Here is a 16524-nt window from a genome sequence, read left to right as displayed (position 1 = left end):
TCCGATTTTTGTGAGGCAGAATGACCAAAAACCAGCTATTCATGAATTTATTTTGGGGGAGGCGTTTATACCGTTCTGCGTTTGGTAAAATGGATAAAGCAGTTTTATTCTTCGGGTCAGTACGATTACAGCGATACCTCATTTATATCTTTTTTTATGTTTTGGCGCTTTTATACGATAAAAACTATTGTATAGAAAAAATTATTATTTTTGCATCGCTTTATTCTGAGGACTATAACTTTTTTATTTTTTCACTGATGATGCTGTATTGTGGCTCGTTTTTTGCGGGACAAGATGACGTTTTCAGTGGTACCATGGTTATTTATATACGTCTTTTTGATCGCGTGTTATTCCACTTTTCGTTTGGCAGTATGATAATAAAGCGGGTTTTTTTGCCTCTTTTTTTTACGGTGTTCACTGAAGGGGTTAACTAGTGGGACAGTTTTATAGATTGGGTCGTTATGGACGCGGCGATACTAAATATGTGTACTTTTATTGTTTTTTTTTATTTAGATAAACAAATGTATTTATAGGAACAATATATATATTTTTTTTTAGGAATTTTTTTTAATTTTTTTTTATACTATAACATTGCTCCAGGGGGGGCATCATGTGATAGTGTAAGATCGCTGATCTGACACTTTGCTGTGCACTGTGTCAGATCAGCGATCTGTCGTGCACTCCTGCAGGCTTACCAGCGCTTGCTCTGAGCAGGCGCTGGTATGCCACCTCCCTGCAGGACCCGGAAGGCCCCCCGTGGCCATTTTGGATCTGGACCTGCTGCAGAAAGGAGGACGTAAGAGACCCTCAGAGCAACGCGATCAAATCGCGTTGCTCCGGGGGTCTCAGGGAAGCACGCAGGGAGCCCCCTCCCTGCACGATGCTTCCCTATACCCCCGGAACACTGCGATCATGTTTGATCGCAGTGTGCCGGGGGTTAATGTGCCGGGGGTGGTCCGTGACCACTCCTGGCACATAGTGCCGGATGTCAGCTGCGGTAGTCAGCTAGCACTCGGCCGCGATCGGCCGCGCTCCCCCCGTGAGCGCGGCCGATTGCATATGACGTACAATCCCGTCGGTGGTCATACGGGCCCACCCCACCTCGACGGGATAGTACGTCTAATATCAGAAAGGGGTTAAAGGGGCTTGTCCAACTTTGAGCATCCTTTTTTTTTTACTTAAATGCATTTAATGAGAGCTAACAATCATTTTTGCAATTGAGTTTCATTAAAAAATTTGCACCGTTTGCCTCCTATGGCCGTTGTATTACACTGTGAATTGCTAACTGTTTGTGCAACCAGCAATTGCCACTTTAATACAGCACTTATAGGAGGCAGACAGTGCAAAATATTTAATGAAACCTCATTGTAAAAATGATTTTCATCCCCAACTGCATGCATTTAAGTATCAAAAAAAATTGTCTACAGAGGTGGACAACTCCTTTAAAACCCTTTACCATATTCTATACACATGTCCATGCAGTTCTATTTGTCTCCATAGATACAGAACACAAACAAGTCTTATGCAGTCAGAACCTAGCCATGTGTTCCTGCATTTTATCTGTCTTTTAAGTAAAATATAGAGATGAGTCCATTGATTTGAAGACAATTCAATTTACTTTAAATGTCACAAAAAATTGGATTCACTACAATCCAAATTATTTGCTTTAATTAAAGGGGATGTCCACTTTTTTGACAATTTATTTGTACTTAAATGCACATATTTGGGGCTAAAAATCAGTTTTGCAATTTGGCTTTATTAAAAATGTTGCACCGTTTTACTTTTATAGGCTCGTTGTTACATTGCACACTCAACTTTTATGTGATCTGTGGTCATAAATTATGGAATAAGGAGCTCAGAAAAAGTCAACTGAAAATGTTACAAATTCCCCATCTGGCCATCATAGTGAGCTGACTGATGGATTCTCAGTTAGCTCGTTCTGCAGCCATCAATAGACAGAGACTATAAAAGGCAAACTGTGCAAAATGTTTAATGAAAGCCAAGTGCAAAAATTATTTTAGTGTAAAACATATGCATTTAAGTAAAAAAAAAGTTTTTAAAAGTGCTTGTCGTAATTTTGAGATTAAGAAGGGATTAAAAAATTAGACTCTTCTGTCCTCTTAGGCCGACGTCACACTACCATAGAATACAGGCGAGAGCTATGCAACAAAACATCGCCTAGCACGTGAACCAGTGTTAATCTATGGGACAGCTCACATCACCGATTATTTTCTCAGATATATTCAGCGTGCGTGTAAAATAGCAACATGGAAGACTCGCCAATGCAAGCCTATGGGTGCGAGAAAAAAATCGCACAGCACTCAGACCATGCGAATTCTGTCCGATTTTTACACACCAGTGTCCTTCGAAAAGTTGGCAATTCATGTGCTACATACAATAAAATCACACTGACAGGTTAGAATAGAATAGATATATACACATAGAATACATAGATATACAGTACAGACCAAAAGTTTGGACACACCTTCTCATTTAAAGATTTTTCTGTATTTTCATGACTATGAAAATTGTACATTCACACTGAAGGCATCAAAACTATGAATTATCACATGTGGAATTATATACTTAACAAAAAGTGTGAAACAACTGAAATTATGTCTTATATTCTAGGTTCTTCAAAGTAGCCACCTTTTGCTTTGTTGACTGCTTTGCACACTCTTGGCGTTCTCTTGATCAGCTTCAAGAGGTAGTCACCGGGAATGGTCTTCCAACAATCTTGAAGGAGTTCCCAGAGATGCTTAGCACTTGTTGGCCCTTTTGCCTTCACTCTATGGTCCAGCTCACCCCAAACCATCTCGATTGGGTTCAGGTCTGGTGACTGTGGAGGCCAGGTCATCTGGCATAGCACCCCATCACTCTCCTTCTTGGTCAAATAGCCCTTACACAGCCTGGAGGTGTGTTTGGGGTCATTGTCCTGTTGAAAAATAAATGATGGTCCAACTAAACGCAAACCGGATGGAATAGCATGCCGCTGCGAGATGCTGTGGTAGCCATGCTGGTTCAGTATGCCTTCAATTTTGAATAAATCCGCAACAGTGTCACCAGCAAAGCCCCCCCACACCATCACACCTCCTCCTCCATGCTTCACGGTGGGAACCAGGCATGTAGAGTCCATCCGTTCACCTTTTCTGCATCTCACAAAGACGCGGTGGTTGGAACCAAAGATCTCAAATTTGGACTCATCAGACCAAAGCACAGATTTCCACTGGTCTAATGTCCATTCCTTGTGTTCTTTAGCCCAAACAAGTCTCTTCTGCTTGTTGCCTGTCCTTAGCAGTGGTTTCCTAGCAGCTATTTTACCATGAAGGCCTGCTGCACAAAGTCTCCTCTTAACAGTTGTTGTAGAGATGTGTCGGCTGCTAGAACTCTGTGTGGCATTGACCTGGTCTCTAATCTGAGCTGCTGTTAACCTGCGATTTCTGAGGCTGGTGACTCGGATAAACTTATCCTCAGAAGCAGAGGTGACTCTTGGTCTTCCTTTCCTGGGGCGGTCCTCATGTGAGCCAGTTTCTTTGTAGCGCTTGATGGTTTTTGCCACTGCACTTGGGGACACTTGCAAAGTTTTCCCAATTTTTTGGACTGACTGACCTTCATTTCTTAAAGTAATGATGGCCACTCGTTTTTCTTTACTTAGCTGCTTTTTTCTTGCCATAATACAAATTCTAACAGTCTATTCCAGGGGTCAGGAACCTTGGCCCTCCAGCTGTGGGAGAACTACAATTCCCAGCATGCCTCAACTGCTGCAAGTTGCTAGGGCATGCTGGGAGTTGTAGTTTTATAACAGCTGGAGAGCCGAGGTTCCCCACCCCTGGTCTATTCAGTAGGACTATCAGCTGTGTATCCACCAGACTTCTGCACAACACAACTGATGGTCCCAACCCCATTTATAAGGCAAGAAATCCCACTTATTAAACCTGACAGGGCACACCTGTGAAGTGAAAACCATTCCCGGTGACTACCTCTTGAAGCTCATCAAGAGAATGCCAAGAGTGTGCAAAGCAGTCATCAAAGCAAAAGGTGGCTACTTTGAAGAACCTAGAATATAAGACATATTTTCAGTTGTTTCACACTTTTTTGTTAAGTATATAATTCCACATGTGTTAATTCATAGTTTTGATGCCTCAGTGTGAATGTACAATTTTCATAGTCATGATAAAACAGAAAAATCTTTAAATGAGAAGGTGTGTCCAAACTTTTGGTCTGTACTGTATATAGATGTCAGTGACACACACATATATACATGTATTTCTATTACATAGATACATAGAAGAAAAGCCGGCAATTCATCTGCCGTGTTTTGTAAAATCACTGCAGGAGCCGACAGAATAGAAGAGATCGATTACATACAGTGAATTGAAATTGAATAGGTAGATATATAGATGTCAGTGACAAATACAATTAGTACAGTGTGTGTGCAAATTACTGGACATGTTTTCAATAAAATATTATTTTTCGGAAAAAAATGGCGTGGGCTCCCGCACAGTTTTCATAACCAGCAGAGGGAAAGCCGACTGCTGGGGGCAGATGTTTATATCCTGGGAAGGGGGTAATACCCATGGAGCTTCCCAGGCTATTAATATCAGCTCACAGCTGTATAATTAGCCTTTACTGGCTATTCTAATGGGGGACACTAAAAAAATGATGCAGGGTCCCCCTATAATTAATAGCCAGCAAAGGCTATGCAGACAGCTGTGGGCTGATATTAATAGCCTAGGAATGGGGAATGGATACTGGCCCTCCTCCCAGGCTAAAAACATCAGCACGCCAATTGTGGCACTTAGCCTCGCTCTTCCAACTTGCCCTGTAGCGGTGGCAAGTGGGGTGATAGTTGGGGGAGGTTGATGTCACCTTTGTATTGTCAGGTGACATCAAGCCCAGAGGTTAGTAATGGAGAGGAGTCTATAAGATGCCCCCATTACTAACCCCATAGTGATATTGTAAGAAAACACAGACACCCAGAAAAAATCATTTAATTGAAAGAATGACACAGACTCTTTTAATAATCTTAATTAAACCATACTCACAACCTTGCGCATTCCACTGAAGCCCTCGTCATCTGCAAAAGAGATTAAAAAACAAACAACAATATTCCTCAACTTTCCGCAGAGATGCTTTTAATCCATTTGTCACACGACGGGTCCAGCTCTGCTACATCTAGATGGCAAGCTGCATGGTTGCATGATGCGACCGTACAGCCTGTCATTCAGCAGACACTGAGCACCGTGTGCTCAGTGTCTCCCTGTAGACTCCTATTCCCTGTCTGACGGCACCAGGAGCGTGAGAAAGTTCTCCGGCTCGCGATGCTGTCAGACAGGTCCCAGAAGGTCACAGCCAATGAACTCACTTCACCGATGTGATGTCAGAGCGAGCACTGTGGGAGCGCCGTTGGCTTTCCCATTGCTCGATAGAAAATAGCGCAGGAGCTCACGCCACTCTTTTCCAAAATTGCCGGCTTTTCTTCTATCTATGTAATATATATATATTCCACTAGTGCGACTCTCGGCAGGGAGACTCGGACCAGTTTTTCATATGTGTAGTGTGACTCCATCCTTACCTGTACTATCACCCCAGCTCACTGCCGGGTTCTTTTCTGGCTCACTTCCTACATCCAGTTCACATCTTCCATTCCATCTGCAGCAACATAACATTTATCATTACTTCAATGATTCGGATGACAGCTGGAATATCCCTTTAAGAATAATTTCCTACCCCAAGTGACACTAATAATGTCTAGAAAGTGCAGATCTAGGCTGCTGTTTGCAGGGTGCTTTCACTATATATAAGTGTAGATATTGTCACGATTACCCCAACAATTGATTTCAATATGCACCATGTAATTCTGCACTTCGCCTGTGGAGGCGCTGCAGGAAAATGTGACAGTTTTCCTCTGTAGATCAGATCTGATCACTGTGAAATTAGACAATAGAGATGTCCATATAGGTGGGATGAGAGTTTATATCTCTCTCCCCTTACTCGGCATCCTTTGATCCGTCTGTTACCGAGCGTCGGTACTGCAAGCAGGAGCCAATCAGACTGCTGGGACTGGCTGCCGAAAAACAGATGTGAAATGAATAATTGACAAACATCTCAGTTGTGGAATTGGAGGAGCCGGCGCTCCCTGCGTATAATTAGATGATAACTTCAGGGTGCTTGTTGTTACGGAGGTAATGAATGTGTCCTAATAAATGTATCACATTAACAAGAAACAGTCTCAATTTATAACAATTACACTTCCATTTACCATTTTTCCCCTCCGTCTGTGAGCGGCTGTGGAGTCGCAATCCGTATTCCGAGCACAAAGGACGATTAGCTAGAAACATTTGTTTCGCCTTCCTCTAATTCTCCTGTTTTGCCTGGAAATATAAAATCCTAAATTATTTCCGGATGCAGCCGCCAGGAAGAGCAAGTGAGGTCCAAGCGGTAAGTATGTGCTTTCCCCAGTGATACTATGTATGCCATGCTGAGCGTAACGGACTCTGCCTCATGTCTCCTGATACACAGCGCCAAAGCCACAGCAGTGACGTAGACTTAAAGGTGTTGTCCCACAGTTACATAAGTGACTTATCCTAAAAAATGTGAGGGGTTAATATAAAGCATGCCTGATTTTCTCCAAAAACAGCGGCACAGGTTGCCTGCGATAATTGCAACTAAGTGTCCACTCGCTTTAAAAGGAAGCTGACCTCACGGTGTTACATGCGGCAGTAATGGTCCAATCATAAGAAATAATTTGTAGCAGTCATATGCAAATCTGACTAGTAGTGCACTGAAGGCGGGTCAATGCATCCGGACGCCTTCTCCCAAGTGCACTCACACACCCCAGTGCACATCCAGACGGATTTTGCATAAACGCTACACAGCCACACCACTGCTTCCAAATGCCAACAGGTTCCCTTTAAAGTGGATTGGACTGAGTTGCAATACTACATCTGACCACTAGCAGGCGTGGAGCTGTTTTCAGATAGCGCCGCCATGTTTTTCAAATCATTTACTTATATAGTATGGCTCCCCCTAGTGGAGCCTAAGTGATATGGGAGTAAGAAGAGGCCATACTGGGATATTCCACATTGTGGCAGACCGCACAGCTGCTACGGGCCCACGAGTGGGGGAATCAGTGCCAAATGGGCATCTAGTTAAGTACGGCATCTAGCCATGTAGCTGTGTCAATCATGTTCTGACTGGGAACAGCACTTTAACCCCTTAGATTCTGCGGAGAATAGTGGCCACGGCACTGGACGGCCACCCAGATTGGGCACTTAAAACCCAAACCTGGAAAAGGTTGTGATTAGAGCTGTATGGGGCGCTATGGACTCCAATATTCTCATTGTGTATCCCTGGATTAGACTGTCAGCTGCCAGAAGGAGAAGAAGACTGATACTGTCCAAAGCCACTCACCACCACTACTTTCCTCAAGAATTCAATGGTGGCAATTTTTTTTTATTTTAGCTTTTGATGTGGCCTCAGATCGATAAACTGTGGTTTCCTTTACATATTTTTTTCCTTTTTTTATTTTTGTAATTATGATCTCAGGCTGAATATTAGGGACATTGGGCTGCTGACTGAGGGCACACGGAGAAGGGGCTGAGAGGAGGGATGCCATCACTAAAGTCTTTCTGATGGCTGCCAGTATAAGGTAGTAGAAGGGGGAATGTTCTAGAAGGGGGTTGAATTACTAGCTACAGTATATTCTTTGCATACAGATGTAGCAGGGCTGAGTTTGTCACTTGGTATGACTCAATCTTATAGGGCAGAATGAGGACTCAGGACACTGTCTGCAGACAGTATGGCCAGTTCAGCTCTGCTTCATCTGCATGTAATGGACTGATTACACAGGATTGCAGCCATGCTAGAGGAGGACATGGAGGCCACTGAATAGACAAGGAAACATTGTTTCCACATAAACCCTCAGAGGCTGTAACTTCATGTTCGTTGTAATGTTTCTGTATTTAGCACTTATTACATTGGGGTCATCTGGATCCAGTATTCAATGCGGAAATGGTTTATTCGTGCCTCAGCGTGCCGAGCTTTATCAGGGCCGCGCTCTATGAGCCACCTGAGCGCTGCCGTGCGGATTGTGTGAGCTTTTCCCCGGATGGATTTCTGCTCCTATGAACAGAAGTGTGAATAATGAGACTTTGTTGAGTTTCTTCCTGGGATTCATCCACCGTTAATTTGGAGTAGAAGTTCTCAGGTACCATTAACTATTTGAAAAGTGCTACATTGTAACGCTGACCTCAGCTGCTCTGGTGTAAGAATATGGCTACCAGAAATGTAATTGAAATAATGACTTCTCTTTTTTTTTGCCAATTACATCTCTTTTATCTTTTCTAATTCATCATAAGAGCTGTTACTAAATTGTGGTACATTGTTGTTTTTGTATGACAGAACTGACTGGACAAAAGGAGAAAAATTAATGAACAAGAAAATGAAATCATCGCACTGTACTTACTGCTGCGGAGCTGCATTCACTATTCTGCTGGTGCAGTCACTGTGTACATACATTACATTACTGATCCTGAGTTACATCCTGTATTATACCCCAGAGCTGCACTCACTATTCTGCTGGTGCAGTCACTGTGTACATACATTACATTACTGGTCCTGAGTTACATCCTGTATTATACCCCAGAGCTGCACTCACTATTCTGCTGGTGCAGTCACTGTGTACATACATTACTGATCCTGAGTTACACCCTGCATTATACTCCAGAGCTGCACTCACTATTCTGCTGGTGCAGTCACTGTGTACATACATTACATTACTGGTCCTGAGTTACATCCTGTATTATACCCCAGAGCTGCACTCACTATTCTGCTGGTGCAGTCACTGTGTACATACATTACATTACTGATCCTGGGTTACATCCTGTATTATACTCCAGAGCTGCACTCACTATTTTTCTGGTGCAGTCACTGTGTACATACATTACATTACTGATCCTGAGTTACATCCTGTATTATACTCCAGAGCTGCACTCACTATTCTGCTGGTGCAGTCACTGTGTACATACATTACATTACTGATCCGGAGTTAAATCCTGTATTATACCCCAGAGCTGCACTCACTATTCTGCTGGTGCAGTCACTGTGTACATACATTACATTACTGATCCTGAGTTACATCCTGTATTATACTCCAGAGCTGCACTCACTATTCTGCTGGTGCAGTCACTGTGTACATACATTACATTACTGATCCGGAGTTAAATCCTGTATTATACCCCAGAGCTGCACTCACTATTCTGCTGGTGCAGTCACTGTGTCCATACATTACATTACTAATCCTGAGTTACATCCTGTATTATACCCAAGAGCTGCACTCACTATTCTGCTGGTGCAGTCACTGTGTACATACATTACATTCCTGATCCTGAATTACATCCAGTATTATACCCCAGAGCGGCATTCACTATTCTGCTGGTGCAGTCACTGTGTACATACATTATATTATTGATCCTGAGTAACACCCTGTATTATACTCCAGAGCTGCACTCACTATTCTGCTGGTACACTCACTGTGTACATACAATACATTACTGATACTGAGTTACGTCCTGTATTATACTCCAGAGCTGCACTCACTATTCTGCTGGCGGGGTCACTGTGTACATACATTACATTACTGATCCTGAGTTACATCCTGTATTATACTCCAGTGCTGCACTCACTATTCTACTGGTGCAGTCACTGTGTACATATATTACATTACTGATCCTGAGTTACATCCTGTATTATACCCCAGAGCTGCACTCACTATTCTGCTGGTGCAGTCACTGTGTATATACATTACATTACTGATCCTGAGTTACCTCCTGTATTATTCTCCAGAGCTGCACTCACTATTCTGCTGGTGCAGTCACTGTGTACATACATTACATTTCTGATCCTGAGTTACATCCTGTATTATACTCCAGAGCTGCACTCACTATTCTGCTGCTGAAGTCACTGTATACATACATTATATTACTGATCCTGAGTTACCTCCTGTATTATACCCCAGAGCTGCACTCACTATTCTGCTGGTGCAGTCACTGTGTACATACATTATATTGCTGATCCTGAGTTACATCCTGTATTATACTCCAGAGCTGCACTCGCTGTTCTGCTGGTGCAGTCACTGTGTACATACATTACATTACTGATCCTGAGTTACATCCTGTATTATACTCCAGAGCTGCACTCACTGTTCTGCTGGTGCAGTCACTGTGTACATACATTACATTACTGATCCTGAGTTACCTCCTGTATTATACCCCAGAGCTGCACTCACTATTCTGCTGGTGCAGTCACTGTGTACATACATTACATTACTGATCCTGAGTTACATCCTGTATTATACCCCAGAGCTGCACTCACTTTTCAGCTGGTGCAGTCACTGTGTACATATATTACATTACTGATCCTGAGTTACATCCTGTATTATACTCCAGAGCTGCACTCGCTGTTCTGCTGGTGCAGTCACTGTGTACATACATTACATTACTGATCCTGAGTTACATCCTGTATTATACTCCAGAGCTGCACTCACTGTTCTGCTGGTGCAGTCACTGTGTACATACATTACATTACTGATCCTGAGTTACCTCCTGTATTATACCCCAGAGCTGCACTCACTATTCTGCTGGTGCAGTCACTGTGTACATACATTACATTACTGATCCTGAGTTACATCCTGTATTATATTCCAGAGCTGCACTCACTATTCTGCTGGTGCAGTCACTGTGTACATACATTACATTACTGATCCTCAGTTACATCCTGTATTATACCCCAGAGCTGCACTCACTATTCTGCTGGTGCAGTCACTGTGTACATACATTACATTACTGATCCTGAGTTACCTCCTGTATTATCCTCCAGAGCCGCACTCACTATTCTGCTGGTGCAGTCACTGTGTACATACATTACTGATCCTGAGTTACCTCCTGTATTATCCTCCAGAGCCGCACTCACTATTCTGCTGGTGCAGTCACTGTGTACATACATTACATTACTGATCCTGAATTACATCCTGTATTATACTCCAGAGCTGCACTCACTATTCTGCTGCTGCAGTCACTGTGTACATACATTACATTACTGATCCTCAGTTACATCCTGTATTATACCCCAGAGCTGCACTCACTATTCTGCTGGTGCAGTCACTGTGTACATACATTACATTACTGATCCTGAGTTACCTCCTGTATTATCCTCCAGAGCCGCACTCACTATTCTGCTGGTGCAGTCACTGTGTACATACATTACTGATCCTGAGTTACCTCCTGTATTATCCTCCAGAGCCGCACTCACTATTCTGCTGCTGCAGTCACTGTGTACATACATTACATTACTGATCCTGAGTTACATCCTGTATTATACTCCAGAGCTGCACTCACTATTCTGCTGCTGCAGTCACTGTGTACATACATTACATTACTGATCCTCAGTTACATCCTGTATTATACCTCAGAGCTGCACTCACTATTCTGCTGGTGCAGTCACTGTGTACATACATTACTGATCCTGAGTTACCTCCTGTATTATCCTCCAGAGCCGCACTCACTATTCTGCTGCTGCAGTCACTGTGTACATACATTACATTACTGATCCTCAGTTACATCCTGTATTATACCCCAGAGCTGCACTCACTATTCTGCTGGTGCAGTCACTGTGTACATACATTACTGATCCTGAGTTACCTCCTGTATTATCCTCCAGAGCCGCACTCACTATTCTGCTGGTGCAGTCACTGTGTACATACATTACATTACTGATCCTGAGTTACATCCTGTATTATACTCCAGAGCTGCACTCACTATTCTGCTGGTGCAGTCACTGTGTACATACATTACATTACTGATCCTGAGTTACATCCTGTATTATACTCCAGAGCTGCACTCACTATTCTGCTGGTGCAATCACTGTGTACATACATTACTGATCCTGAGTTACATCCTGTATTATACCCCAGAGCTGCACTCACTATTCTGCCGCTGCAGTCACTGTGTACATACATTATATTACTGATCCTGAGTTACATCCTGTATTATACTCCAGAGCTGCACTCACTATTCTGCTGGTGCAGTCACTGTGTACATACATTACTGATCCTCAGTTACATCCTGTATTATACCCCAGAGCTGCACTCACTATTCTGCTGGTGCAGTCACTGTGTACATACATTACATTACTGATCCTCAGTTACATCCTGTATTATACTCCAGAGCTGCGCTCACTATTCTGCTGGTGCAGTCACTGTGTACATACATTACATTACTGATCCTCAGTTACATCCTGTATTATACCCCAGAGCTGCACTCACTATTCTGCTGGTGCAGTCACTGTGTACATACATTACTGATCCTGAGTTACCTCCTGTATTATCCTCCAGAGCCGCACTCACTATTCTGTTGCTGCAGTCACTGTGTACATACATTACATTACTGATCCTCAGTTTCATCCTGTATTATACCCCAGAGCTGCACTCACTATTCTGCTGGTGCAGTCACTGTGTACATACATTACTGATCCTGAGTTACCTCCTGTATTATCCTCCAGAGCCGCACTCACTGTTCTGCTGGTGCAGTCACTGTGTACATACATTACATTACTGATCCTGAGTTACATCCTGTATTATACTCCAGAGCTGCACTCACTATTCTGCTGGTGCAATCACTGTGTACATACATTACTGATCCTGAGTTACATCCTGTATTATACTCCAGAGCTGCACTCACTATTTTGCTGGTGCAGTCACTGTGTACATACATTACATTACTGATCCTGAGTTACATCCTGTATTATACCCCAGAGCTGCACTCACTATTCTGCCGCTGCAGTCACTGTGTACATACATTACATTACTGATCCTGAGTTACATCCTGTATTATACTCCAGAGCTGCACTCACTATTCTGCTGGTGCAGTCACTGTGTACATACATTACTGATCCTCAGTTACATCCTGTATTATCCTCCAGAGCTGCGCTCACTATTCTGCTGCTGCAGTCACTGTGTACATACATTATATTACACACCACCCTCTATATCGGCTGCTGATTTGTATGGTCTATAATGGTATTACAAAATTAAAAATTTAGAGAAATGAATGTAGAGTCGGTGATATTTGTCGTCTTCTACTTGGTCCTCCAGGCTGTCAATCATTGCAGGTACCAGGCTCCGGCAGGAGATGTCTGACAGGAGGTGGCAGCTGTGGGACATGTCAGGGTAACAGAAAACACTGGTGATTGACAGGGGCCACACGCGTGAGCCGGCCGGGCCGTCCCTGACTCCTGTAATGTTATGTATGAGTAATGCATGAGAGATCCGAGAGACAGAGAGCAGCGCAGCACAGCGACATCGCACAACACATCCTGGACACCATTGTAAAGTGCAGGGAGTGAGGCAGAAACAAAGGGACAGTGACCCCCTCCATACACCACTACTACCTCCATCATGGAATATTTGGAATATTACTGACTTTCAATATAAAATGCTGTCCATCGAGTTCTGCTAAGCCATGTATCTAAGCGTGTGATACCATTTGCTGAGCTGTGTATGTAATACAGTGATATGTGGAGAGTGATATGTGGGGAAAGGGGGGGGGGGTCGGCCGGCGCCCAGGTCTGCTAGCCGGAATCACATGGACCAGGGATCGTCCTGTCGAACGCCCGCTGTCCCATTAAGGTGGGCATAAGGCTACTCAGACAACACAGGGTGAGGGTAAAACAGTGGGACAATGCTTTATTGAACCACAAAACAGGCAGATAACACATAGAACAGACCCAGCACAGTACCCAAGACGGTGCACATTACAGAGTCTCACCCTCCCGCTGACCCGCTGGGATAATGGCAGATGTGACATCAGAGCTCCCAGGATCGGCTACCCTACCTGTGGTACACACACAGAGAGGAGGTAACAACAAGCGTAGGGAGATGACAGTCCATGCGAGCTCCAAAGCCAGTTGACACGAGAGTCACCACCTGGCTTATCCAAACATCTCCATGGAGCCAGGTGACCAGCGGATCCCAATCCTGGCTTTCTCCAAACATATCCATGGTTCAGCGATGGTCAATAGAGCAGATCTGTATCCTTCCAACCGGAGATGAAAACCCCTAGGTTGTTTCCTATAGAATGAAAGATCAGTTTTCCTTGTGATGGTGCCATGATGAATTGGCGGCCGTCCTGTCTCTCGTTCATTTGATGTTTTGCAGAATGTCCGGCTGTGTCACTCTCTCAGTCTCTCTGTCTCTGAGTCTCTACCCGAGGCATGTAACCTATTTTCAGGCTTAACAAGAGTCCTTCAGTCCAGCATCAAGATAAAGGGAACAATGGTGATGAGATCAAGTAGCATTACTTGACCATTCAATCTATTTGCACAGTCTTTCCCTCTCTGTTTTTGAAGTCAACAAACTGGATCCATAATACAATGCACAATTAACATATGAGCAATATCAATAGTCAAAGATAGGCACACACTGTGTTATATGAAATATCAGCTTACAAGTCAATATTCCATGCATACACAAACAAAAGTCTGTTTTCTTGACCCACCAGAAATCAACACTTAAATCCAAAAGCCAACATACCGATAAAAAGTCAATTCTTCTTAGTTTGCAAAACATAGTCGTCTGGGTAATTAAGATATAATCTGGTTTCTTCACATGACACATGGAGAATACATGGAGAGATATACGCAGAGAGGGATATGATCATATAAAGAATTGCGTATGAGAACAAAAATAGTATAATAATCTTTATTAAAGAAAAGACAAAACAACATCAGGGGATACAATCCCTGCAGTACTAAAAACACCTCAAAAAACTAGTGGCCACAAGTATGTCATACAGATGAGCCAAAAAAATTGTAAGTGGCGCCAGACTGAGTGAATATTTGTAACAAACAAATCAAAGAAAAAACATATACTACCCTACCATATTCAACATGTTAGAGCCGAGTACCAAGTGGTACAGGTCAGGCTGCACTCCTGCAATCAGGAGTCACTATGACTATACTACCATTAAGATCTTCTATAGTAAGTATACATAGATGCTACATAGAACGCTAAACAAGATAATGGTAGCTACATAATAACAGATAACAGATAAGGTATAGAAAATGTGGATCATAAGTACTTTACCTAAACACTCAGACAATGGTGCCACTGCCCCTACGCGCGTTTCGGCGGCGTGCCTTCGTCAGGGTTTCTTCACATGACACATGGAGAATACATGGAGAGATATACGCAGAGAGGGATATGCAGAGAGGGATACACGGAAAGAGATGCATGGAGAGGGATACGCAGAGAGGGATATGCGAGGAGAGATATGTGGAGACACATGGACAGGGATGCGAGGAGTGGGATAAGTTGAGAGAGATCCGTGGAGAGAGATACATGGAGAGGGTTACGTGGAGAGGGATACACGGAGAGAGATATGTGAGAAGAGATATGTAGAAAGAGACACATGGACAGGGATACGAGGAGAGGGATAAATGGAGAGAGATCCGTGGATAGGGATCCACGGAGAGATATACATGGAGAGGGATACGTGGAGAGATACGCAGAGAGGGATCTGCAGAGAGAGATACATGGAGAGGGATACGCAGGGAGAGATACGTGGGGAGAGATACGTGGAGAGGGATACATGGAGAGGGATACACGGAGAGAGATATGTGGAAAGAGACACATGGACAGGGATACGAGGAGAGGGATAAATGGAGAGAGATCTGCGGAGAGATATACATGGAGAGGGATACGTGGGGAGAGATACATAGGGAGAGATACACGGGGAGAGATACGTAGGGATATACGTGGAGAGGGGATACGTGGAGAGGGGTACGTGCAGCGTTGTACCTACAGCGTGATACAGGGATGAAGATCTTTTGTATACACGCTACACAGTGTTAGAATGTATCTTGCTATTTGATATTTGCAGCACTTTATACTGTAAAACAAGACTGTGCAGATGGCGGCACTCCGGACAAAGGTGTAGCTAATAGTTGTGACATCAGTGGCGGCTGAGCTCAGACCCGCTGCTCTTTACTACTTGCCTCTTCGTCATTGGTCTGCCGTTGGCGCGAGGTGAGTAGATTGCAGCTCAGCTGCCATAATCTCCCATCCTCCCCTCTCTCGCTGACAGCGCGGCGGCTCCGAGGTGAACAGCTGCGCAAATCTTCACCGTAATTACATCCTATTAAATTAAAACGAAAACAAAAACACCAAAATAGGAGGAAAGTGGAAAACTTTCCATTTAGTGAGAAGCAAATTCAGACAGGGAGGAAATGACTGTCAGACACTGGGTGATACTGAGACGTGTATCTAAGGCTTAGGGACATACAGTGCTGGTGAGCTGGGTATCCAAGTTTAGAATGTCAGATACTGTGGTACTGAGACGTGTATCTAAGACTATCTATCTGAGATTCTATGCTGCTGGACTGTGTATCAAAGCTGTGATAGGCTTAGATACAAAGCTTAGAACACTATCATCTGTGATACTGTGCTGTAGAGCTGTTTGTCAAGTTTTA

The sequence above is a fragment of the Ranitomeya variabilis genome, chromosome 3 (assembly GCF_051348905.1).
Source record: "Ranitomeya variabilis isolate aRanVar5 chromosome 3, aRanVar5.hap1, whole genome shotgun sequence".
Lineage (NCBI taxonomy): Eukaryota > Metazoa > Chordata > Amphibia > Anura > Dendrobatidae > Ranitomeya > Ranitomeya variabilis.
The sequence above is the reverse complement of the archived record's forward strand: the minus strand, read 5'-3'. Positions refer to the sequence as shown.